The following is a 26,699-nucleotide window of genomic DNA, read 5'->3' as shown; positions in this document are numbered from 1 at the left end:
GAGACCTGATCCCACAGCTGCTTCTGCAGGTGCTGCACCCATGGCAACTGAAGACCTGGAGAAGAAAGTTCTTGCCAGTGGAGTCTTTGAAATGATCAAATGATTCAAAATTGGAAATCGATACAGCTATCAATGGAGATGACACTAAAGAAAATACATTGTTAGTAGTCTTGCCACTGTACCCTAAGGACCATCTGCCTCTCCATCTAAGCTCTCTTATAAATGGTCTGGGGTCTGTGGATTTAAAAAAATTATAACTTTATTTCAACATAGTTTCATTTGAAATCCTATGTATTTTATCTTATGCATTGAAAAACTGGGGTCTAAAAAAAAAAGCAAAAAAAACCAGGGGTCTATAGGCTTCACCAGACAACCTTTCGAAAAGGGGCTTTATGAACCAATAGAGGTTTAAGACCCTCTGCCCTGTTAGAGTGTAAGCTTCTCAGAATGTGACTGTCTTGTTTTTCTTTCTGTATCCTCAGAGTTTAGCGGAAGTCTTAGCACTGGTGTTTAATAAATTCTGGTTTATTCATTCAGTCAGTCAGTCACCTATTTACCATTCAATGGAGTAAGTGAATTGTGTTAATACTAACATTCTTACTATAAGCAAAAAGACCGTCATGAACATAATAGTCTGTGTGGCAACATCAACTGCAGAGGATGAAGCGGTAATGAAATTCTATGCAGAACCTGACAAGTTCTTCCAAACAAAGCCAGCAAATGAGTCACTGAAGCTTAAGGAACTTAATGTGAAAATGGACACAGGGGATAAAGTACGGTGGGAAATTTGTTTTGAGATTAAGAAATGAACAAAGATAAAAGTTAGTGAAATACTCTATGCCATAGATATTTGTTTTCATGAGAGACTGAAAGGTGTTGGATATGGTGAGCGCCAAATAATGTTGCAAAATTGACTATATCATAACATACAGGAAATATCTAATTGCCAATGTGGAAGTCATTTTCTATCTTGCACGTATTTGCATATCCGTGTGCTAGGACTGTTGGCCAGTTAAAACAAAGATAAAAATCAAAACCAATCTAGAAGAAAAAAGAAGGAAGGTCATTAATCACATTTCCGACAGCCTATTTGTCTACGATGAAAAGAGGGAAATGGATATAAGCAAAGACACTGACTTTAACTATTTTATAGCTATGACCAAAACAAGGAGGCTCACAATGCCCAGAAACCATCTCTGCCAGCAAACACTCGTCAAGCAGATGCCATAATTACAAGAGCAAAACTGATCTTATTTACAAAATTCATTTGCAAAACATCATGAGGTAGAACAGACCCATGACAGCAGAACAAAGGGTCACCAAAGTAAAAAGGAGTCTGTATAAAGTTTCACATGATCCTCTATTAAACCAGATCATCCTAGGAATGATTATGAATAATTTGGAAAAACAAAGAATGGATGAAAAAATGGAACAGACCTGCCAATATTTCTATAGCAATCTATTTTTATTACTGATGTCTCCACATTTAGACTCAAACAACTTGTTTCCCTGCACAAGAAGTGTGAGTGACTTCAAGAAAATGAAATTGAGAGGAAAAGCTGAACAAGGCTAAGTTTATAAAGAAGAGATTTGTACTAAAGGTGACACAGTTTCAAAAGTACTGATTTTCAAAATATCCAAAAAGGGGTGGCTATATCAAATAACTCTTGAAAATTGCAGGTTGTTTTATTACAATAAAAAGCATGATGGAGAGAGGACATCAGTAACTTCTGAACCCATATGGCTACTTTATCACCCTATAACTTTTATAAGAATAACTGACATATATATGGAGGACATTCTTGAATGATAATGTAATAATAATGATGATGATAATAGGTCACATTTATATATTGCCTTAAGTTCTGAAGTATTAAATACATTATTTCATTGATCCTCACCCAACCCTAAGAAGTGGGTGGTATTTGCTTGTGCAGACAGTCCTCTACAGCAGACCAGATCTTCCCAGTAACTTAAATGATGAAAGATTTAGAGAATGGAAAAATCGGTTGTGCAAAATTTAGCCTTAAAGGGTCTCGTCCAACAATGGTCACCTACATCTATGTTCAGATCACACAACATTCCTCGGCAGAAGCAATCCAGCCATGTTTTTGTACAATGATCCTCTGATTATAGATATCAAAGTGGCACAAAACTGAGAAGCACATGCCTGCCAAAGATGTTTGCCACTGTCGTAGAAGAGGGATTCTGTGTCTTTCAATGTTCCCTTCTGAGGTTGCCTGCAAACCCTCGAATACCACAGGGCCCCTGTCCTAGGATCTATGACTACTCAAAAGAGATCAACTTAATTCAAACAAGCCCAAGAAAAGTAAAAAGGCCTATTATCCATCCAGTTAACATGAGAAATTCATTAGTTTGTCCATTAGTACATATCTTGGACAGATCTAGACTCAAAACAGAACAGAAGGAAGAGTATTCACTTGGATTATATTTAGAAAATTGCTCAGGGCTTTCGATGAACCAAGGTTGTTCCCAGATAGAAGAATCCATCTTTCTGACATTATCATTCTTCCAGTGATGCTGTCTGGCTGTGACTCAAGGAACACCACAATCTCCAAAGAATCAAAACTGGGTAGGCCAAAGGGGAAGTGGCGAGATACTGTGGACATAACTAAGCTGTAGCATGTTCCCAAAGAAGAATTTGCACATGAAGTAATTTTTAAATGTCCTGTAAGAAGTATTATAAAAGATACCATCCCAATGTTTGTATCCCTCAGTTTTGTGTTTGTATCCCCGGCATCTAGCACAGTGCCTGGCACATAGTAAGAGCTTGGTAAAATGCCTCTTGATTGATTAACTCTTCTGGCAGAAATGTTTTATTAGCATAATCGAGCCAATGAAATGCAAACCGATCCAATAAACATTTATTGTTACACAACTACTATGTGCCAGGCATTGGATAAGAGCTCTGGGGATACAAAGCAAAAAACAGGTTCTGCCTTCAATGAATTCACAAGATATTAGCTGTATATCACAGAGTAGAAGTCTCTGGTCATACAGACTGATTGATTTTTCTGAATTAAAAAATTCAAACTTACCCTATGAGTCTGCCCTTGTTTTACTGCTGCTCTCAACTGCTACAACAAATGGCCAACAGCCTGCCCTACCAAATGCTTAAGGAACGGCTAATGGGTAAGTTCTTATCTGGGGTAAGTGTTAAGTTACTTAACATCTATTTGCCTCAGTTTCCTCACCTTTAAAACGAGGATAATAGCAGGGTTGTTGTGAGAATCAAATGAGATAATGCTTGTAAAGCACTGACAGCAGTGCCTGGCACACAGTAGGTGCTACATAAATGTTAGCTATTACTATTATCCTTGAATGACGTTGAGCATTTAGCCCTTAACAGCTACCACAGGTGTTACTCTATCCATCACTACTGAGATCCAGGTTGGAAAGAATTCAGTTGTCTATATTCCTGGCATATGGTGAGCCTAATTTGGGGGAGAATTTTTTATTTTTAAGGTGTCAACATGAACTCTGCCACGTATGGTATTACTGGTATCCCTCGTAAGATATATAGCCTCTAATCATGTGCTCTGATGGGGTACCAATGTTAGCTAAGGATAGAGCTGAATAATCCTTACCTGCCTCTCACTTCCTTAAATCTCACTGATTAATGATGGCAGCAAAAACACTGCAGCTCTGACAAAGCATATGGAGCTATGGAGAACAATGAGGGCTGGATGTATTGGAGTTAGCCCAATAAGGTGGGGGAGGGCCAATCCTCAGGACGTCCTGCAAAACTGGATCTTGTGGAGGCAGGTCCAGGTTACACCACCTCTACACCATGTAAACGGTGACCCAAAGAGAAAACAACAGAAATTTTTCCAATCTGGAGAATTTGCATGCAACTTCTGGAACCAAGGAACTTGGGGTGGGGAGAGAAGAGGGGGCGTAGATGATGTTTCTATGTACTATGGTATTATTCTCCCAGGTCACCTTTTAAAAAAATTATCAGAACAGATGTCACACCTAAATCCAAGCCAACAGCCCACACCAAACCTCTGCAGTGATTGACAGTGACAACAGCTGTAATGAACCCAGATATTTAATATACAGTTTGTCTGGCAAGGTGTGGCACTGCATCTATATATCCACTCAGAGAACAGGATGTTATTCAGAAAGGTTCCCATTCATGCTATGACAGCTGTGCCAGTGGGGGTGTGCTGAGGTCACCTAGCCACTCTTCCAGGAAGATAAACTCATGGCTGTAGGTGGGGTTGCAACACAGTCCTGATGCATAATGGCCTGGCTTCGAGGCCTTTACTCTCTCTAAAAGCTAGTGCTGGGAAATGATAGCAGGTGACTCTGTGCTGAGAAATTACCCCTAACAAGCGAAGATTGGTATCTTTTTTCTTTCTTTCTTCTTTTTTTAAATTTTTTTTTCCAGCATAACTATTTTAAAGCTCCTTTTAAACCCAATGGAATGAGATATATGGGGTCATGTCTTCCCATCATGGGAGGAGAGCCTTTTCTCATTTGTTTAAGATGCCCACAACTAAGCCTTTGCCTTTAAACAGGTTGGTTGGAATATGAGGTAAAGTGAGAATGTAAAAAGAGCTCACCAAGATGCTTTACCAGGGGATCAGATTCTTTCCTGTTTCCTTAAGGATAGGGTTCTCACCACAAGCATTCCAAAGAAGGGCTTGTGACTCTGACACTCATTAAGATGCATGATTTTAAAGGCAAAGATAAATGCGACTAAAGGGTTGTAAGCACAGCTCTTTGTGTCGGCCCATAGCCAAGGACCCTTTCACGTGGGATAGGACCCACCATGGCAACAATGGAGCATGGTACTTACAGACTGCTTTTACCATAAAATACGAAAACAGACACAGGAAAACATAAATACATCAAGGAACTGAGGATGCGTCTAGTTGAGGTCCTTATTTATTAGGAAGGAGGGAGATCAAATGATTATGAAATTCAGGAAGAGTAATAAGGGATATGTTGAGACAAGTGTAGGGAGGGGCAAGAGAGCAGGAATTAACTCCCCCCCCCATTTATTGTTCACTTTTCTGTAGGGCTTTAAAGTTTACAAAGCACTTGCCTTGTAAAACCTTGTGAGGTCAGGCCTACAAAGATCATTATCCTCAATCTACTGAGGAATCTGAGGCACAGAGAAGTTGAGTGGCTTATTCAAGATCACAGGGGCTACTGAATGGCTGAGCCTGGATCCTAAGCCCAGGGCTCTTTCCATGATGCCACAGCTGACTCTTAGCTTGATAAACTCTTGGCTTTTAACCAAAAATCAAGGAGCTTGGTGGTTACAAAATAAGGAAAATCCCTATTTAAGAGACAAAGGGAGCATGGCGGCCTCGACACAAGCCTCGGACCAGGAGCTAGGAGGCTCTGACTTCTTTCAACCTGACTCCACCACTATGCCTCTGGCTGATCCAGGGCTAGTCATTTTCTCTCTGTGAAATGGAAGGGTTTGGGCCAAGTGAACTCTCAGGGCTTTTCCAGTTCAGATATTCTAAGCAGGGGAGTTAGTTGTACATCCTTGCAAAGAAACCATGAGACCCCTAGAGGAAAAGAAAACGAGGTAACTGTGGCAGAAGCCAATCGGCAGCCCTCCTCAGGAAGGGAGATAAAAAGGTACAAAGACTACAACTAGCAAAGTGAGCCAGGTCATACAAGAAGATGTGTCTCAAGACTCTAAGAACAAACACTCAGAGAAAAGCCTGGTCAAAGCACAAGCCAACGGAGTTGGACAGCGATGTGATTATTTGTTATTTTTTGTCTTTATATTCCTGTGGGTTAGAATCCGAGAATGTCAGAGCTGGAAGGGAGCTTGTGTGAAATCTAGTCCGACTCCCTTGTTTTAGAGACAAGGAAACAATAAACGCAGAAAAGTGGCCTGCCCACGTTTACACTGCTATTTAGTAGCTGGGCCTATCTAGGTTTGGCGGCTGGGTTTTCTCTTCAGTATACCAGAATCTTTCTGCTTGGATAAATTTATTTAGCAGGCAGAAATATCCAATACCTTTTATAATTACTGACTTGTTAGCTTTGGTAAATAAAATGGTAGGATCAAATATTTATTTTTCTGGTAGAGTTGCAACATAAATTTGAAAAAAGGCCAAAATAAATCACTGAAATGTATAATATGTACTTGTCAAAAAAGGAAAACTATGTGTAGAAGATATCTAAGTTCCCATTTAACTGTAAAAATTCTATGGTTCTTGGTATTTTGGAACTGTAAAGAATGTATTTCTATCATACAGCAAAGATGTACTCTCTAGAAATAAAAATGGTCCAACTCTTTCTGACTAGTGGTTTATATAAATTTACCTTACAATGTAAATCCCTTTATGAAACAATTTATTATATAATAGCATCTTGAAAGGATATTTCTAGCAACCCTGGTTTTATGTGAAAACCCAAAATACTAACAGTACCACACTGGGTGAAAGGGAATACTAGGTGACGTTAACAATGGGATTTAAGGTCTCCAAAACTTAACTCCATTTGGTAAATGAGGAAAGTAAGGCTCAGAGAGTTTGTAACTTGCTCAAAGTCACAAAGAAAGTAAGACCTGGAGACAAAATTCTAATCCACAATTTTCCTGATTACAGGCCCATCATACTTTCTACCCACCACGCTGTGTTTTTCACATAGGCTATAATTCCTAAAATGAAGACTCTTGGACAGGAAAATAAATAGTTATATAAACTGAAAAATAATGCGGATTATAGGCCACACTCCGGTTTTACACCTGCCATATTTTTGAGAAGTATGGCCTATGTGCTGACTACCACAGTATGCACCTATAAATAATTATAGGAAACCTCCTTCTCCCTCGATGCCTTCCCTGACACCACATCAAAAGAATTTACCTGGAGTCAGAGAACCCAGATATGAATCCGAGCTCTATCAGTCAATCTCTGTGTGACCTTGGACATTCACTTAACCTGAGGCTCAGCTTCCTCATCTGTAAAATGCGGGAGATCATCTGAAAGGTCCTCTCCAGCTAAATTTATAATTCTATGATCCTCTGTGACAGTGCTTTAACAACCCAACAATTTCAAGCTGGAGCAGAGAGTGATGGGCCTAAAAATCTCTTTATGGTGAACAGCAGTCTTCATATTATTTGCTTAGACCTTACAGACATAATGGGATTTTTTTTTTTGCAACCAGCTTTTTGGCACAGATACACTCACAGCCTAGTGACAATGTGCCTTCCCTCAAATGATCACGCATGTATTTATCTGCTCTCATGGTGCATCTCCTTGTGGGCAGGGGCTGGTTTTTGGTTTTGTTTTCCTAGTGCAAAGTGCTGTGTCTTGAACACGGTAGGTGCTTCCTAAATGCTCGTTAGTTTGGGTTGTTAGGCAATCCGAGGGGTCACTTGGTAGGTCTGTCTCTGCAGATGGGTTCCATCACTCATCTGGCTCAGAACAGCTGCTTGCTCCTTCTGGATTTCATAAGACCATGGCAAGCCAATGAGAAGCTGGGCGGTGCAGTGGAAGAAGCGCCGGTTCTGAAGTCAGGAAGTTCACTGCTGTTCAGTAGTTTCGGTCATGTCTGACTCTTTGTGACCCCATTCGGGGTTTTCTTGGCAGAGATTCTGGAGTGGTTTGCCATTTCTTTCTCCAGCTCATTTTACACATGAGGAACCTGAAGCAAACAGGGTCAAGTGACTTGCCCAGGGTCACAGAGCTAGTAGGTGAGGCTGGATTTGAACTTAGGTCTTCCAGATACACACTAGCAGTATAACCCTAGCTGCCTCAGTTTTCTTGACTGTAAAATGGAGTTGGGTTACTGTGAGGATCAGAATGTGATACTATTTGTAAGGCGCTTGGCACAGAGTATAAAAGTGTTAGCTATTATTATTAGAAGCAATGTGCTGTACTGTAAAAGGTACTAGATTTGCAATAAAAAAAGAGACGTAGGTTTGAACCTCAGTCTGGCACTACTGTGTGACCTCGGGCCAGACCCTTTAATTCAGAGCCTTACTTCCTAGATACGTAAGGTGTTGAGCATAGAGGGCCAGTGCTGGAATCACACCTGTCTGGGGCGAGTCCTGCCTTTGCCACCTGCTAGTTTTGTGGCTGGGCAAGTCACTGATATACAGAGAGGCAGGCAATTCTCGAATATGCTAAGTTAGATGAAAGACATCAGCGGTATCAAGTGCGATCCTCCCCAGCAGTTCTTCGTACCAATAAAATCACAGGTTCAGACCACAATGACAGCAAAGGAAACCTCGTGCCACCCGCCTCACAGGGCTGTCATGAAGATTTAATGAACAATGCACGTCTGGTACTTTGTAAATTTCGAAGCAGCATTTTAATCAGTTACAAGTTAAGACTAGCGGGGCTAACGCTTCTGATGGCAATGCACATTTTGTAACGCAAGAAAAGAATGGTGTTCATGTTGTAGGTCACAAGATCAATTTTTAATATCCTTTTTACTTAATAACACACCAAATTTCCATGTTAATTTCAATGGATGATATGTGTGTATTTGTGAATATTCCATAAACGCTGTTGTCCATCTCTAGCCTCAGACCTTACTTACCCTGACCTCGATTGCAACTCCAGATGACGCTCCTTGCAACTCATTCTTTTTCTTCCTACGATACTCCCCACAGCGTAGCCTGCAGGTCTGCAAGGCTCACCAGGCTAAATGTCAAATTAAATCAAATCAGAAGGCCTCATCAGGTACCATGGTAGGCAATGAATGACCACGGATAACTTCTAACACACGAGGCAAGAAGATCTGCATGGTATCTGTAATCTTCTAAAATTTCCCACAGTTTTGGTGGGACATAAAACACTACTTCTTAGGGGCAGGGACTGCCCTTTTCTATCTGTATCTCCAGCGCTTGGCACATAGTAGGCACTTCACAAGTGTCTCATGACTGATTGAAAGCACTTGTAATTCAGTTTTTCACAGATTAAGAAAACACATTTTAAATAAAGAAAATAGAAATAAAAAGTAAAAATAATCATCCTTTCCTTGTTTGTAAGATGACAGCATTGGCCTAGATAAACATTTAAGGTCACTTTCAGTCCTAAAATTCCATAATTTTATGACCGGAGCCTGCATTCTTGAAGACAAAGTAACTTTTCTTGCAGTACTTTTAACCTGTGCTAAGTACTTGTCAGTAACATTTGCTTGAAAATGTCGAGCTAAATGATATAATTTTCAGAGAAGCATCCAGCTGCAGTATAGATATTTATTGAGAACACTGGATTCATCACAACATTCCTAGTGACATTTCTAAATGTCATATTTCCTTAAAATATGTGCTACTTTGCAGAATAGTTGTGCTGACATCAACTAACCAATATGGCAAGGACACAGAAAACATCGGAGTAGCAATTAGTGGCTCCTATTTACTACTCCATATTGACTTTGTTCTCTGAGCAAAATTTGCCCCTGAGTATCCCTAAGACAGGAGAAAATAATGCTGGTTAGCAGTTAAGAAAATGGGATTTTTCACCACAGTTTGGGGCAATTTGACTTGACAATTGATTATCTTTTCTTTCCTTCTCATACATTAATATGGGTTGTTTTTTTTATTATTTTGGCCTCAGGTTTTTTTTTTTTCTTTTCATTTAAATAGGCTCTAAAGTTCTTGGAGGACACTGTTGACAAGATTTTCTTTCCCATCAGATCCTTCCTGACTAGGGTTTTTAGCTTGTGGAAATGTGATTTCATAAGGTCATTGTTTAAAGCTTACTGGCTTATCTGGTTTTTTTGGGAAGGTTTCTGACGATGTATTTATTTTGCTTCTTCCAAGGTTTCTGTACATTTTTAGGTACCTGGCCTATATCCCTTGAGAGAAAGAACCAAATTAAGGACAGCTGACCAAGCTGTGCTTCCCAGTGTGTGTTAGTAAACTGTCCCCACCATACATTCGAAGAACTAGTTTAACAGTTTAATCAACTTTATTGCTTTCTCAGCAACTGAATATCTGAATTTCCCCATTATTAGTAGATAATGACTCGCAACTCCATTAGTTTAGTTACTCAAAAAGGGCTTGTTCAATTCTGATCCTAGTTGTGATATAAATCCAAATGACAAAGTCTGACATTTTACTTAAGAGATATAAGCTAGGAAATCTGGCAAAGAGATTTTACTTAGCAAGTCTGATAGTATTTTCCAATTTACTTACATTATATGTACAACTGTGGTTTAAGTGGAAAGGGGATTATAATTGAGGTTGGAAGACCAGGGTTCTGCTACTTATTACATAGGTGACCCTGGGTGAGTCACTTAACCTCTTTAGGGCTGTTTTTTTCACCTGTTAGGTCTAGGTAGCTCTAGATTACAGCTCTAAATCTATAATTCTATAATTAGATAGCTCCCTTTTAGTTCTAAATACTACAATCCAAGAAATCAGAGATATTCTTTCTAGAAAAACATCCCCAAGGTAGACTGAAATGAACTTTCAGACAATGAAGGAGCTGAAAGGTTGTGCTTTTCATAAGAAGGGAATACATAATAGGACTTCGCAATTTTGTGGCACTTTTCCAAAACTGGAATCTATTTTCAACCATTCCTTTCTCCCAATTCCATTTGCAAATTAGATTAATTTCTCTTAAATTCAAAATCTTCTCTCCTTGTCAAGAGGTTTACAAGGTCTTTTAGAGCAGGCACGTGACACCGGGCTTTACCACTTGTTAATGCCTTCCATCTAATGTAAACTGAGGATTTAAGGTTTTCAGGATATGGAAGATGAGTTACATACAGTGTTTCTATAATGATCTGCTCTCATTATTAAGGAAAGTAGAATCACACTTAGGACTCTTAAAATCTCAGATCCCAATATGGCATATGATGAAGACAGAGAATGAAACTCAAGAATATGAAATGGGAAAGAGTGGCTGGACCACACCAAACACAGAGGGAAGGAATCCATGCTAGAGGTGACACTGTTTTTAAGGCACTCTTACATTTTCAAGTTATTTCAAACTGGAGAAAACCACAAAGGAATGAAGATCATGCATAGTATTCCTGCCCCACAAAAGCAACCACGCAGCCATCAGCAATTACTGACAGAGGGGTATAGAGATAGAAAACAATTTATTAAGCATCTACTGTGTGCCAGGCACTGTGCCAAGTGCTAAAGATACAAGTGCAGGCATATAAGCTAGCACTTGCCTCAAGAAGCTTATGTTTTAATGGAAGAAGACAACACACAAAGGGGAGCTAGAGTGAGGCGAGACAGTGGGGAGATGGCTGAGAAGTGGTGTGGAGGTCTGGTCCTAGGCAAGATAAGAGGAAAGCTCACTAATAAGTATTCAGAATCACAGGGGCAGAGTCCCAGGTTCCAGTGGGCACGAAATGAGGATGACATAAGAAATAGGAGAAAGGAACTGGAAGGTTTTTTTTAATTAATTATTTTTTTAAGTTTACAACACTCAGTTGTACAAGTTTTTGAGTTCCAAATTTTCTTCCCCTCCCTGTTCTTCCCCCTCCCCTCCCAAAACGGCATATATCTGATACAAGTTCTACATAAACCTTCACATTAAACTTATTTTCCCAGTAATCAAGTTGCAAAGAAGAATCATAACCAATGAAATGTACCATAAGAAAGATGTAACAAAACCAAAAAGAAAAGAAAAGAAAAAAAAGAAAGAGCAAATAGTTTGCCTCAATCTGCATTCAGACTCTGTGGTTCTTTCTCTGGATGTGGATCGCCTTTTCCATCGTGAGTCCTTTGGCACTGTCTTAGAACCTTCCATTGCTGAGAAGAGCCAAGTCTATCAAAGTTAGTCATCACACAATGTGGCTGTAACTGTGTACAATGTTCTCCTGGTTCTGCTCCCCTCACTCAGCATTAGTTCATATAAGTCTTTTCAGGTATGTCTGAAGTCTGCCTGCTCATCATTCCTTACAGCACAATAGTATTCCATTACATTCTTATGCCACAACTTGTTCAGCCATTCCCCAATTGATGGACATCCCCTCAATTCCCAATTCTTGGCCACCACAAAAAGAGCTGCTATAAATATTTTTGTACATACGGGTCCTCTTCCCCTTTCCCCCCTTGCATGATCTCTTTGGAATACAGCCCTAGAAGTGGTATTGCTGGGTCAAAGGGTATGCACATTTTTATTACCTTTTGGGCATAGTTCCAAATTGTTCTCCAGAATGGTTGGATCAGTTTGCAACTCCACCAACAATGCAATAGCATTCCAATTTTCCCACATCCTCTCCAACATCTATCATTTTCCTGTTTTGTCATGTTAGCCAATCTGACAGGAGAGATGTGGTACCTGAGAGTTGTTTTGATTTGCATTTCTCTAATCAATAGTGATTTAGAGCATTTTTTTCATATGACTATAGATGTCTTTAATTTCTTCCTCTGAAAACGAAACAGGCAGGTTTTCAAAGACAATTTTCTACAACAGAAGATGTTCACAGTCATCCAAATGACTGAGGCATAGCAATTATGAGATCCTGCTTTGTTTGTTATTACCAAAAAAATTTAATTCAGTACAGCAAAATGTAGCTATAAAGGTTCTGTTCTCATGAATATGCTAAGATTCCACAAGATTGCTTGATGTAATGATTCATTAATTATCATGATAAAAGCAGGCACAAAACAGAAACAAATGTCTGTGAAAACCAGTTGGCATTGTGGTGTAAGCTGTCCTTTACAAAATCCAAATGGAAGAATAATTCTCTACAGCTGGTGCAATTATCCAGATGCTCCCATTTGCGCATCATATTGGGGTGGTTTCACTGAGACTTCAAGACCCCAGGGCTTCCTCAATGAGATCTATGGCTACTCTAAACAGACCTATCTAATAGTTCACACAAGAAAAATCAATTGGAGAATAAATGCAAATTGACCAAATTATGACGTACAATTGGAAGTGTAGCCTATCCTGTAGTTATCCTATATTATCAAATAAATTACAAATAATGAGATAGGTCCAGAATTAAACGGGAAGAGATCAGGCTGAATTGCATTTAGGTCATTTTTTAGCAGTCTCAGTGACCCTAAGTTGTTTCTTTTCTGTCTCTCTGTCTCTGTCTGTCTCTCCTCTCTCTCTCTGTTGCACATCTTTGAAAAAAAAAAACAAACCTACCTTTTTTTTTCTTCCAATTATCAGGAATTTCTTTTTTCACTCCCTTCCCTTGACCACTGGAGGAAAAAAGAAAACCCTTGTAACAAGCACACAATCAAGCAAAACAAATCCACACACTGGCCATGTCTACAGACGTGTCTCATTCTACGAACAGAGTCCATTGCTTCTCTGTCAGGAAAGCCAGTCTTAAGGAATTATAGCTGGTCACTGCATTGAAAAACTGTGCCTTTTCACCCTGTTGTTATAGTATCAGTTCCGGTTTTACTCACTTCACATATGTTTTCCCAGTGTTCTCTGAAAGCACCTCTTTCATCTTTTCTTACAGCATAATAGTATTCCATTACATTCATATGCCACAACTAGTTTAGCCATTACCCAATTAATGGATATATCCTTACTAAAAAGAGCTACTGAGTATATTTTATTGTGCATCTAGGACTTTTTTCTCTTTCTCTGGGCTGGTAGTATTTTATCATTTGGTCAAAAGGAAGCCACATTTAGTCACTTTTGGAGACTAGTTCCCAATTGCTTTCCAGAATACCCGAAACAATTCACAGCTCCACCAACAGTGCATTAATGTGCCTGTTTTCCCATGGTCCCTCGTTTGTCATTTTTCTTTTTGGAGATGTTTGCAAATCTGCTGGGTATGAGGTGTAACCTCAGAGCTGCATTAATTTGCATTTCTCTAATTATCAGTGATCTGGGGCATTTTTTTTCACATAGCTTTAGATAGTTTTGATTTCTTCCTGTGAAAATCATCTGGATTGTCTGACCATTCTATCAATTGGGAAAACCACATGTACACATGCTTATATAATAATTGAATTATCAGTTCCTCTGTATAAATGAGGCCTCTACTGGAGAAACCTGTTGTGAAGATCTTTTCCCACTTAACTGTTTCCTTTCTAACACTAGTTGCATTCAATTTATGCAAAAACGTTTTAATTTTATGTAATCAAAATTGTCCATTTATAAACTTCAGTTGGGTGACCCTAGGTAACCTGCTTTTTGTTTGCTTCCTCAACCATAAAATTAGGATAATAGCACCCACCTCAAAGGGTAATACTTGTAATGTGTTTGGTAGGCATTATATGAATGCTTATCCCTTTCTCTTCCACCTTCCCTATCTCTCACATAGACACTGGCTGTATGATCCTGGGCAAGTCACTTGGCCACTCAATGTCCAAAGCAACTCTAAAAATCTAAGTTGCAGAGTAAGTGCCAATCTGCACCTCCTCACCAAGAGTTCCCTATTCTAATAAAATTACATCTGGTCCAAAACATTTTCTAAAGTCATTGCGTATTTTGTTTTCCTAATTCTGCTTACTTCACACTTGCATTTATTCATCTGTCTTTCCATGCTTTTCTAAATTCTTCATATTTATTTTTTTATGGTACAAAATATTCCACTGTATTGATCCAAACCATTTGTTTAGCTATTCCTCCACTGACGGGTATCTGCTTTGAAGTGTACATGTTTTCTTAACAACACCCACCCACGGGTGCTGCATAGCTGCATATCATGGAATAAGTCTCTCAGAAGAATCAAAATTGGAGGTAATCCAAAGAAAATTGGAAACATGCATGGCGGGCACAAGTAAACTGTAGGATATCACTAATGATGATTTACATGCTGATGACGTTTTGCTGATGATATCAGACCCTGGAAAATTGGAGAGCCTCTTAAAAGAGATCCATGATCACTCTAAAGCATTTAGCCTAACCAGCCACTCAGGAAATGAATAAAGGATGCTTTTTGCTCAGACTATGATATGAAATTGCATGTACTATCTGCATAGTTAATATGTATATGTATGTGTGTGTGTGTATGTATAAATTTATAGGTATATATGAGTGGAAGGGTAGCATAGTGAGGATAGAGAGATAGCCTCAGAGCCAGAAAGACTTAAATTCAAGTCCCACCTCAAACACAGAAGGTCTATGTAACCCAGAAGAAGTTGTCCTAGGCAGTTCTCTAAGACTATATGGAGACGATGCTGACCTACATGGATTGAGGAAATTTTCACATACATAATCTTGGATAGAATGTAAATGGAAAATGAGTTGGTCTCAGAATTCTTTAGGAGGAAGAAGTGAGCTGTATTGTTCCTAGGAACTGCAAAGTAATTGTGAGTTTCTCACTGCAACAAAGAAGGCTCCTTAACAACAATATTTTTACAGAGAAGCAGTATGGCTTTAAGCCAGGAACCACTATAGTCTCCAAAGAACTGAAACTGAGGATGACCCAAACTGCCCTAAAGATGCGTATGAGTGTGAGAAGGCTGCAACATATTACAAACAAGGAGAAGTGTTGTAAAGGAACACTGTCATCAAAGAAATGTATTTTCAAAAAGATGGCAAAGTCGTGTGGTTAGAGTAGAGATAAATGATGGACGGTCTGCGCCACCGGCATCCTTGAAATGTTGAGACGACGAGACGGAGGCCCCCATATGTCAGGTGGATCCCCTATGGGAAACTTATGGAACAACTTGCATTAAGAGTCACAAAGGCTGAGCAAAGATGCGGTGAAACTTTTATTGTTAGAGCGATATATTACAGGAAATCTCCACACTGATGAAACGACAGATAGATACATTGGAGTACCTGAGTATTTCTAGAAGGGGTGTTTTTGTACACTGCTGAGCTAGGAGTTACTAAGAGAATCACAAGACCATGACACTGGCTGAGGTTTTTATGCCCTGGCCAGTGGGGCTGGACTAGCTGAGGCATTAAAGTCTAGCAGTAAAGTTATACTTTGAGAAGGACCATAAGCAAGAGGTGGGTTAATTGGAATATGCTTATGTGGGGGTACGGGGTGGGTAGGTAGGGTCTGGGAGGGGAAGGGATAATTATTGGAGCAATGAATATGAAATACAAAGGAATGAGAACCAGAGGCAGCAGGAGCCACGGACCCAAGGAATAGGTTGGCAAATAGCTATCAGATCCAAGAAGTAAGACAGAAAGGCAGTCCTAGGTTAGGCTGCAGTTGAAAGAAACCAAGCATCCAAACGACTGAGCTTGGGCAGAGTTTCTATACAATTCGTCATGCTCATTAAGGTGGGAACACCTGCATTCTTTCACCTTGTCAGGTGATGCTAGCCTTACCATCCTGTGCTCTAAATAATCTTCAGCTGTGGAAAGCTCCCATCCACCACCTGCATTTCTTGAAATGGCAGCAGACAGGGCTGGTGGTGGTGAAGAATGAGACCTGATGTAACTCTTACAAAATTAACTATGTGGTATGCCTAATCTTTCCTATTATATTCCTTGAGGATAAAGACTGTCTTATTTTTGTATCCCTAAAAAATTAGCCCAGTGCCTTGTATTCAGTAGGTATTTAATAAATGTTAAAATGAATTCATTGAATAACTATAGAAATATAGACTAGAAAACAGATACTTTGAACATAATTTATGTGCAATTAAAAGAAACATATATGTATATATATATATATATATCTTTTATAAATGGATTATTACATAGCCTAACTGAAAATATCTCTTTTATTTTTGTTCATTAGTCATAGTTTCTGACATGTGTGTATATGTGTGGGAAAAGGGAGAGCCTGTAGCTAATCTGATCCAAAACATTTCGCATGATAAAATAACCACAGTAAGAAGTGTGTGTGCATAGGAAAGTGCAAGTGCATAATTTTTTACACAGTATGAATTTTAGAGCTAGCAGTGACCCCTGACATAATTTATTAGAACTTCCTCCTCTTAGAAATGAAAAAACTAAATGTCTTCATGAGGTCATACACCAATTAGTGGCACAGCCAGGCCTAGAACCACCCACGTCTCCTGATGCTCCTAGCACTGTGATAGCTTTGACACATAAACCTACTTACGCTAGCCACAGATATCACCTAATTTTCCTGGCTAACAAGCGAACCTTTCTAAATTTGTTTTGTGTTATAACTACTTTGCTCTTCCTTTTCCTGATAAGGGTTTGTGTATTCTTATAAGAATAACTTGTTTGTAAATTCCTTCTCTACAATAACTAGTTCAGTTTACTATCAGTGTTTGAATGCTTGAGTACTCCTCTGATAAATGTGAAATAAGGCAATTGATCATTTATATATGACCACATTTTCTTCAATCTCATAAGAATAGCAATTATTGATTTCAATGCATTGGAAGTTAATAGGATTTCTCATCAAGAATTAAAGTTCTGGGCCATTAAGTTGCAAAGATAGGCACCGGCATCATAAAATTGCAGATTCTTTATTTAAATAAGAAAAAAGAATTCAGAATCATGGCTTGGCCAAATGAACGATCTTACAGTGAGGCACTGCATGAAGAGACAAGAAAGTTTAACTCTGGCCAAGCTCTGATACTACCTTGTCAAATAAATCGCTTAATCTCTCTGAGCCTGTTTCCTCAGTGAAAAATGAGGAGTCTAGCCTAAATTCTCTCTGAGCTCCCTTCCAGAACTAAGATTGCACAGGTTATTGAAATCTAATCATTCCTTATTTTATGTATTAGATAACTAGTAGAATATCTTATTCCACATCATAGATATGTTTCTAAAAAGTTGCATGTAAATGATTTTTGGTAATTCTTACCATATTTTAAATATGGGACACACATAATGGTTTTTTCCTGTAAAGTAAATAATCATTCTTTAATTTATATGTTGTAAATATGAATTCTTTAAGGCAAGGCAGTGCTGTGTATTTGCCTAAGTCTCTGACCTATAGGTTAAGATGAGCTGCCTTCTATTTGTAGAGGAGGCTACATGAATACAAGAATTTTAAAACGAGAATGTCTTCAAACCCATAAGGTGTCTTGTTCATTTTAATGTATTCACCATATTCTTTATGTTCCATGGAAATAGGCTTTAACTACTATACATTTTGTTTTTTTTTAAATTGGAAAATAGATATTCTGAAATATCCTCCAAATTAGAATAAATTAAAACAATTATTTTGAGTAAAAAAATGAAATTAGATATTTTGGAAAGCTGCTTTAACTCTTTCACAGCTCAACACCATCATTTAGTAAATTAATACCCTAAGTAGTGAAATAATTACTCCAGTTCAATGTAGTGATTTAAAAGAAGCCATGCCCTGTGCTTAATTTAAACTCAAGGAATTGCTACTTATCCTTAAGGATCAGGCCCATCATTTACCAATGACATAGCTACGGTGAACTCTAATTTGGAAGAGTGATTATATGTCACAAGGTTTGATAGTGTCAGGGTAAGACTGCAATAGTAACTAGAAAGTCAATGTGTACTCCTAGTGCGACTAAAGATATGGTGATGTCTTCATAGGATACTAATGGCTCTGCTGGAAAGTCAAGAGTGCCTGAGGGGGTCAATGATGAACTGGGTGACCGGCACCTCCAAAAAGTGTTTTAATTCAATCATCCCAGTATGAGCCGCAAGAACAGTACAGTACAAAAACTTGTAGTTTTTGATGGAATCTCATATCCCACCCCCTACTCCCACCTCCAATAGTACGTGTGATTAAGTGAACTACATTAAAAAAAAAAAAAGCCACATTCCTAACTGATTAAGTTACAGGCATTCTTAGCCTGGAGCCTAAAATACTGTTTTCACCCACAGAAGATCCACCAGATACTGGTGAAATTTGGAAATACCCTATCGAATTTGCTACAACATGCTTATTAATGTTTGTCATCAGCCTCTCTGATTTACTGGTCAACTAACTCAATCATCTTCTCCTACTTCAGATAAACACAACATACCAACTGCATGCTGCCTAAGGCAAGTCTGCAGACACATCCGTCTGAATTTAGTCCCATCCTCATTCAGATCAGATGTCAGAGTGGAACACAGTTGCTTACATGGCCTGCTTGGCTGCCCTTTGCCCAGAAGCAAATTCAGCTATTTTACGTTCCACAGTAAAGGGTAGCAACATGTTACAGCTCACACTTAAAATGTAAATAAGAGATTAAACTTGTCAGACAAGACTCTCCAAATGCTGCCCAAAGGACAGACACACATATAATGTGTGTATCTTACAAAAAGAAACAGTTCAATCTTAGGGCCATTTGTTACTTTAATATTCCAACAAATTATTTTTAGACTACCCTCATGGGGCTGTCAGATATTTTAAATTTCCATTAAACCATTTAAAATGAAGAGGTAAAATTTCAATTGTAATAGGCAATAAAAACTTTAAAAGGTTCTCTGATCCATCTTTTTTGGTAGTAGGCACTTATTTGCTTTAGGCTAAGTTATTTTGTTTTATCAAAGCAAAAGATTGTGATCTTTTTCATGACTGATTTTTAACTTAAGTTCAACTAGGAAACCTCTAAAGACAGCCACATCCATCACAATTGGTTGATGCAATGTTTTCATCTCCCACACTGAAGGGTTCATGTGAAGTAAATGTCCACCAGAGCAGTAATTGACTTCCTGGACACTGCTCTGCTCCACTGGTCCTCCAACAGAAGGCAAACCACTTTTCCATGCTTGTTAAATTATTACCTAGGAAGAGTCTGGCAATTTTCCATTCAGCTAAATGTTCTGGCCGTTTGGTTTTCATTTGAACTATAAAAACTTGGTCTTTTGCTTCTTTCTTAGCCAAATGTCCAGTAGGGATTTGGACTTGGGTAGTGATTTTTTTCCCCATTTTGACATCAGGTTACTCTGCGTGGGATAGCTATTAATACAGAATTATCGCAGTCTATTACTTTCTGACTCATATTAGCCAGAAGAAAATTCCGAAGCCAAATTAGATTTTTTAAAAATACAGTATTTTATGTTTCCAAAAGGCTGTGTTTTCCCCTTCTCCAATTTATAAAGAACTCTTCTTTTTTCTATACACTATCACCTATGTTTTGAATGGTTTGAGGGTGCTGTGGTGTTCCTTGATTTCCAGTGTTCTTTGCTATGAGCAATTAGTGAAGTGAGAAGCAGATACCTGATCTCATTTGGCAGGTTAAACCTCAGTTCAGGTCAAAGTTGCCTCCTCTTCAGTTCCACTTGCATTATAAAGTTCTCTTGGTGGCTTTTGGAATGTCTGCCCATCCTCCTCGAAGATCTTTCTCCAGGTTTCTCTACCATTTGCTTATGACTTGACTGTATTTATAGATGTGGACACTAAATCTTTCCCCTGAGTGTCTGTATCACCTCAAAAATCGTATAAACAGTACTTCTGATGGAGGAATGATTTTGAAACCAGATCATATGGCACTTTATTGCCAAAACCAAATGGAAAGTTGCATAAAAGAGAGTCAGCTTTAGGGAGTTTTAGAGCCAGCAGAAGTCCTGGATTATCTAGTTTAACCCTCTCATTTTGTAGGTGAGGAAATTGATAATTATGAACATTCCTTCCAATACTACTATATTCAACTCAACAAACACTTTTTAGCTCTGCTTATACCTGCTTGTTGAATAACTGGGTCAGGTGTTGGGCAGAAAAAGACAAGAATGAAAACATCCTGACTTCAAAAAGCTTAAATTCTGGGGTCAAGGGCACAACATGTTCATACATATGTACATACAAAGCATGTACAAAGTAAACAGACAGTAATTTGGGGGTGTGGGAGGGCACTAAAAATTGGGAGGGTCGAGAGAGGCCTCAGGAAGTGGAAGTTGAGCAGAGTCTTAAATGAAGTGAGAGACTCCAAGAAGCAGAGGAAAAGGGAAAAGAGAACCTTCCAGGCCAGGCAAGATCACAGAGCTAGGAGACCTAACATCATGTATGGGGAAGAGCCAGGAGGCCAGCCTGACCACAGCATGAAGTGTGTGAGGGTGAGGAATGCCACCTATGTTTGGAAAGAGAGGCCGGGATCAGATTGTAAAGATACTAAAGTAGAAGAGTTTTGTATTTTATCTTAGAGGCAATTTTTTGAATCATATAGCACCTTTGCAATAAGCTTCTTTACTGGGTTTTAAGCGGGGAATCCAGAAAATTAGTTTTGGACCAGGAACTAAGAATGAGAAAGCTGATAGTGGCTGAAGGCTGTACATACAAGGCAGGCAGCTTCTTTGTGTGCAACATGGTGAGGAGTGCAAGGAAAACTCTTTAATATTACTTTTTGTAAATGCATACAAATGTATTTGGATCTGCTCCTGTGCCTTCATTACTGTAGGCAATTCCTAGCTTAGAAACTCCCTCTCCTGTGCTGTAGCAACTCTGCCCTCACCTATGGTCTCAGAATACTCTGAAGAACTGAAAAGTTAAGGCCAAATAGACACTATGTTTCAAAGACAAGTCTTGAACCTGGGCCTTCTTAACTCCAAGTCTTCCTAACCTACCCTGCTACACTTGCCCTTGTAGGTATTTTTTAAGGTCAGAAAGCCCTACTCTCTGTGTCATGAGGGTGTTTACTTGTGACAAGCCATGACTCATTACAAGGAAGGAGTACAGTTTTCAAAGCCTTGTTCCAGGTCTGGCACAGGGAGACTCTTCCTCTCCCTTCACACTCAAATCAGGCAAACATTTCAATTAGACCCAGAATTCATTCTTAATACTATGGTTCTAAACAAGTCACAAGCTCTATTAGCATCTCAATTTTTTTTGTCACTTGTCACCATAGCCTCCACCCTGATATTGCAAAAATGATGAGTGCATTGTTTGTAAAGTATATTGAGTTCTTTGGGAAAAAGGGGCCAGATAAAAGTCTCATATGATACACTGGAATCAGAAAAGACGTTAGAGAGAATATTCCTAAAGATGAGGAAACTGAGGCCTGGAGATGGAGTGACTTTGCCTAAGGTCACATAGTATAAAGCTATAAAGATATACATCAGAGCATAAAGTTGCATATGAATTTAAGTGAGTATTCCCAGGTGAGCCATGGGGTTCACTAATCAGATACTAGAAAAACTGGAAAGAAGGGATTTGAGAATTAGTTAGCAACCTGGAATTTTTTCACAAGCTTCTGCTGACACACCTTTGACACACCTTTCTTGTTTATGTAGCCTACTCATGAGATATGACAATCCCTTTCAAAACCTGAAGTAGAAGAATAGTTATAGACTGGTGTCTGGAGATTAGACTGAAGGTACAAACAGGGATTCCTGAAACTGAAAAGTGGTGGTTAGAAAATGGGAAGATTGTAAGGTGTAGGAAAGGTATAGGAAAGCTTTGGGCAAAGACTAAAGCAAACCAGGAAGGTTTTAAAGGTGAGACTGGAAAGAGGAAATGACTCATTAGCAGCTTGGAGGGAGGAGTTCCAGTTAGGTGAGGTAAGACAAACAGAATAATTTCGACAGAGATTCTGGAGATGATTTTAGACCCAGTGATCGGTTACTACAGAGTAAAGGGATCCTGGACATTTTGCAGACTTTTACTTAAAGAAATCAGCCCCAAATGCTGGGCATTTTCACAACAGGATTAGAAGTAAAAAAAAAAATATTACTCTAACCTTGTCTAAGGTCATGATGTCTTCTTCCTTCTACTACCTTGTGCAGTTTGGGTCATGGAATCTTAAGAATAGCAAGCTAATGATCAGAGAAAAATAAATTTGGGGAAAGGAGCAGTTTTCATATGGAAAGAATTCAAAGGATTAGAGCTCTGAAGTCTTGGAAGGAAAAGCTGAAAAGAGAGAGAGAGAGAGAGAGAGAGAGAGAGAGAGAGAGAAAGAGAGAGAGGGGAGAGGTATGCTTGAAGTTTATAAATTCCTGAAGGGTGTGAGCTAGCTAAAGATGGAACTGTTCAGCAAATCCAATAATGCTTTAATTAGTAAGCAATGAAACCTGAAGCTTGAGACAGTTTCAGGACAAATATAAGGAAATAGATATTTTTACAGATATTAGCCATATTACTATTACTTGTTATACCATAGGTCTATAAGAGGACACTAAGTATACTTCTAATCTTTTGAGGCTATAATGGAGAACAGCCATGTCTTCCCACAAACTATTTCTTGTCCTTAATGTAAGGAAGTTTGACTGTGTGGTGGAGCCAAAGCAGCCTTCTTGCTATTTGTCATGTGTGAGAGTACATCACTTGCCTCCATACTTTTTCATAAAGCCTGGCATGTACTTTCTCCTCACCTTGACCTCTTAGAATCTCAAGCTTCCTTTCAAACTTAGCTTAAATAACATCTCCTACATGAAGCCCCTCCTGATTTCCCTACTTGCCAGTGCTTCCCCCCATTACCTTATAGTTAATTTGGATATATTTTATTTTTTCCTGCTTATAAAACCATATTTATGTCTTCCCTTTGTCCAACCCTAAGCCTACAGCTTTTTCCAGAGCTTCCTCAGGAGGTGGCATTCACAGGGTTGATGTGAGTAAGTAACTAACTGATGGACAGTAAGTCCAGGAAGGGGAGAAGGAACACCGGGGAGTAGAAATAGCTCCTCACATGGCAAAGCTGATGAGGAAGACCACCATCAGGCAGAAGAGCCCCAAGTTTTCAGAGCGGGCAAAGCCCAGGATGGGTTGAAGAAGAGAAGACATTTCTAGCATACCCAATGATGAGGGCTCCAAAGATAGTACTGTTCCTAGCCCCAGAGCCAGCCACCCCCATGGTGGCAGCCCCAGCCCTGGTGAACTTGTCTGTTGTATCAGATGTCCCCTGAGATGCCATGTCTGGGGATGAGTGAGGTCATGGGATCTAATGCTGCTGAGATGCTGAGGCTCTCATCTGCTCGAATCTCTGAATGGAAGAAATAAATGGGAAAAAAGAGATCTAATTCCGGATATCACCGTCTTCTTGCTAGCCAATATGTTTTTTTTTAATAAGTTAATTTATTTACTTTTAGTTTTCAACATTTACTTCCTCAAGTTTTAAATTTTCTTCCCCCTCCCCAAGATGGCATGCAATCTGATACATATACATTCCTATTAAACATATTTTCACATTAGTCATGTTGTATAGAAGAATTTGAATGAAAGGGAGTAACCACAAGAAAGAGCAACATAAAACAAAACAAAATAAAAAAAAAAAAGAAAATAGTCTGCTTCAATCTGCATTAAGGCTCCACATTTCTTTTTCTGGATTTTCCATCATGAGTCTTTTGGAATTGTTTTAGGTCCTTGCTTTGCTGAGATAACCAGTATGCTTTGACACTGTATTGGTAATCGTGAAGAAATTGTTTTTGCTAAGCTGTTATATGGACAATATTGCTTAATTTTGCACTTTTAGACATAGAAAATAGTAGAAAAAAGAGTTTTAAAAATCTACCTTGTTGGTTTTTGTTTCCTACGTGGAAGAATCCCCCTCCCCCCATTAGATCGTGAGACCTTTGTGTGGTTCATTAGCAGCTCTGAACCTTACTTACTTCATCTGTAAAACAAGAGAGTTAGCCTAGATGACCTGTAATAACAGCAACCATATGGTGATGTTAGCAAATGAAATTCTACTTTTAATAAGGTTTTTAAAAAATATATCCTTAATCAGTCCTGATTTTTGGCTCAGAAAATATGGCTATAAGGTAATGGAGCCCCCCCTTTTTTAGGAGGGGGGAAGGCAAGGCAATTGGGGTTAAGTGACATGCCCAAGGTCACACAACTAGTAACTGTCAAGTATCTGAGGCCCGATTAGAACTCAGGTCCTCCTATCTCCAGGGCTGGTGCTCTACTCGCTTGCCACCTAGCTGCCCCTAACCAAGCCCATATTACATATATATATACATATATACATACTTATTTATTCATTATTTATGTATGACTCTTTCAAACTTGTCTTGGTAACTGGAGAAAAAAACTGGAAGAGAAAAAAATTTCAGGACTTCTGAGATGCCAGTTAAAGTATGAAATATGTGAAGCAGCCACACTTAAGATTCTGCCACAAAAACAAATTACATTTATGAAACACGTTAGGTCATCACTAAAATCGATTTACAGTGGGGACAGCTAGGTGATACAGTGCATAAAGTGCCAGGCCTGGAGTAAGAAGACTCATCTTCCTGAGTTCAAATCTGGCCTCAGACACTCACTAGTGTGACCCTGGGCAAGTCAAGCAACCTTGGTGGCCTCGGTTTCATCATCTGCAAAATGAGCTAGAGAAGGAAATGGCAAAGCACCCTAGTATCTTTGCCAGAAAAACCCGAAAACCCAAATGGGGTCATGAAAGGGCTGACTGGACTGAAACGACTGAACAACAACAAAGAACCCCACTGATGATGCCAAAGAACTGAACTTTCCTATCAAGAGAAAGGGAAAGGAATTAGGGACCTCCTTCTGTGGGTCGTGTAATGAGAGAAGGGAAATTAATGTCTTTTCAGAGCGCATTGTTTCCATAGTTGCTAAGTTATCCTTAGCTATTAAGTGGGCACATAGCTTCACAGAATTACTGGCTTTTGGAGGGTGAAATAGAAATCAGATGCTCGCCAGTTTAAAGATAAGAAAAATAACAAACGGGGCATCATTTTAGTTGCATAAAGAAGAAAGTGGGGCTGTGTGCTCAAGCCACAGTGTTAGAAGGTGGAAGGGGTCACCCCACATCACAAATTTTTTAACTTCTTTGACAAGTAGTCATCTGACTTCTGCTTAAACCATTTTAGTGGTGGGTCTTAATACTTCCCAAGGTAACCTATTTCTTTCGGGCCAATTTCTAACGCTGAGGACGGTTTTTCTTACAAAAAACCGAAATGCACTTTTCTGTAACTTCTCATTTGTAACTTTTTGTCCTCCAGAGCAATCCTACTGAACTCAGACATTTCCATGAAGACAACAGGGACTGCAGAAGAGACTAAGGACAGTGTACCAACTGAAAGCACAAAGCCAAGGTCCCTCTTAGCCCAGGACTAAATCATGAAAGCCTAAATTCTGGAATTCATCTTTTGCTATTCCTCTCAAACTCTCTTTTGATTCCTGGCTTTAATTCTATTTTTGCTCCCTTTCTGTCCCAGCCCTTTCAACCTGGCGAGTTTCCTTCCTGGTCCTCATTCTTGGCTTTGTCACACTTTTGAGTCTGACCCTTTCCAGCACTGATACTCATTCCCCAAATTAGGGAGAGGTTCACTTGGCACCATGACAATGACAGGCTACAGCAGAAGATGAAGCACACAGTTCTTCAAGTACTTGAAAATAACTTATGGGTCCCTTATGGGTCCATTAAGTGAGCCACACCTGAAGACGCTATGCGTGGCATCTTCACACCAGAATTCTAATTAGAATCTCGCTGCTGATTTACTTTATAAGCTTCCCCAGGCCTTGTCTAGCAAATACCTACCTCTTGCTTAAATGTGGCCGAATGGTCAAAGGGGTTTAGCACGCATCACAGAATTTATAACTAAAAGGGACCTCCCAAATCATCTAGCTCAAGCCTGTGATTTTACGTACAAGGAAACTGAGGCCCAGAGAGAAGTGATTTTTCTCAAGATCAGGTGGCATCCCTTATCTTCTGTCTCAGTATTCATATTCATTCTCATCTATCAGATTGCCTGCACAGGATTTGTTAATTAGGCAGTTATTTCATAGGTGTTATTCTAAAAAGCAGTAGAAGGGTTACAGAAGAAGAGAGATCATAAAGAGTAAAGAATAAGTAGGTTTTGAGAAAAATAGGGAAAGCGAATAAATTCTTTCAAAGGAGTTTGGTTATGAAAGGAACAAGGAGACAGGGAATCGTAGCTCAAAGGAATAGGAGGGTTGAGGGAAAGGGCTTTTTGGGGGGTGGGGTTGGGGAGAATGAAAAAAAAAACCCTGGTATATTTGTAGGCTGAGAGAGGAAGTAAAGTTTCTAATATATAAAGTTT

General features: G+C 39.1%; 1 protein-coding gene across 8 annotated transcripts in view; it reads right to left on the bottom strand.

The window, feature by feature from the left end:
- The window catches only part of AP4S1 (adaptor related protein complex 4 subunit sigma 1), a 57,578-nt gene that overhangs the window by 24,822 nt on the left and 6,057 nt on the right, over positions 1-26,699 (bottom strand). Inside the window, exon 2 of one of the 8 annotated variants that reach the window (XM_036736779.1) lies at positions 13,074-13,129. The exons of 6 other annotated variants lie outside the window; for them this stretch is intronic. The gene's annotated coding sequence lies outside the window, so the exon portion shown is untranslated. Of the gene's footprint in view, positions 1-8,544; positions 8,649-13,073; positions 13,130-26,699 lie in introns of those variants that run through there. One more of the 8 variants, XM_036736773.1, reaches the window with a different exon arrangement.

This window comes from Trichosurus vulpecula, chromosome 8 (assembly GCF_011100635.1).
Source record: "Trichosurus vulpecula isolate mTriVul1 chromosome 8, mTriVul1.pri, whole genome shotgun sequence".
NCBI lineage: Eukaryota > Metazoa > Chordata > Mammalia > Diprotodontia > Phalangeridae > Trichosurus > Trichosurus vulpecula.
The sequence above is the reverse complement of the archived record's forward strand: the minus strand, read 5'-3'. Positions and strand labels throughout refer to the sequence as shown.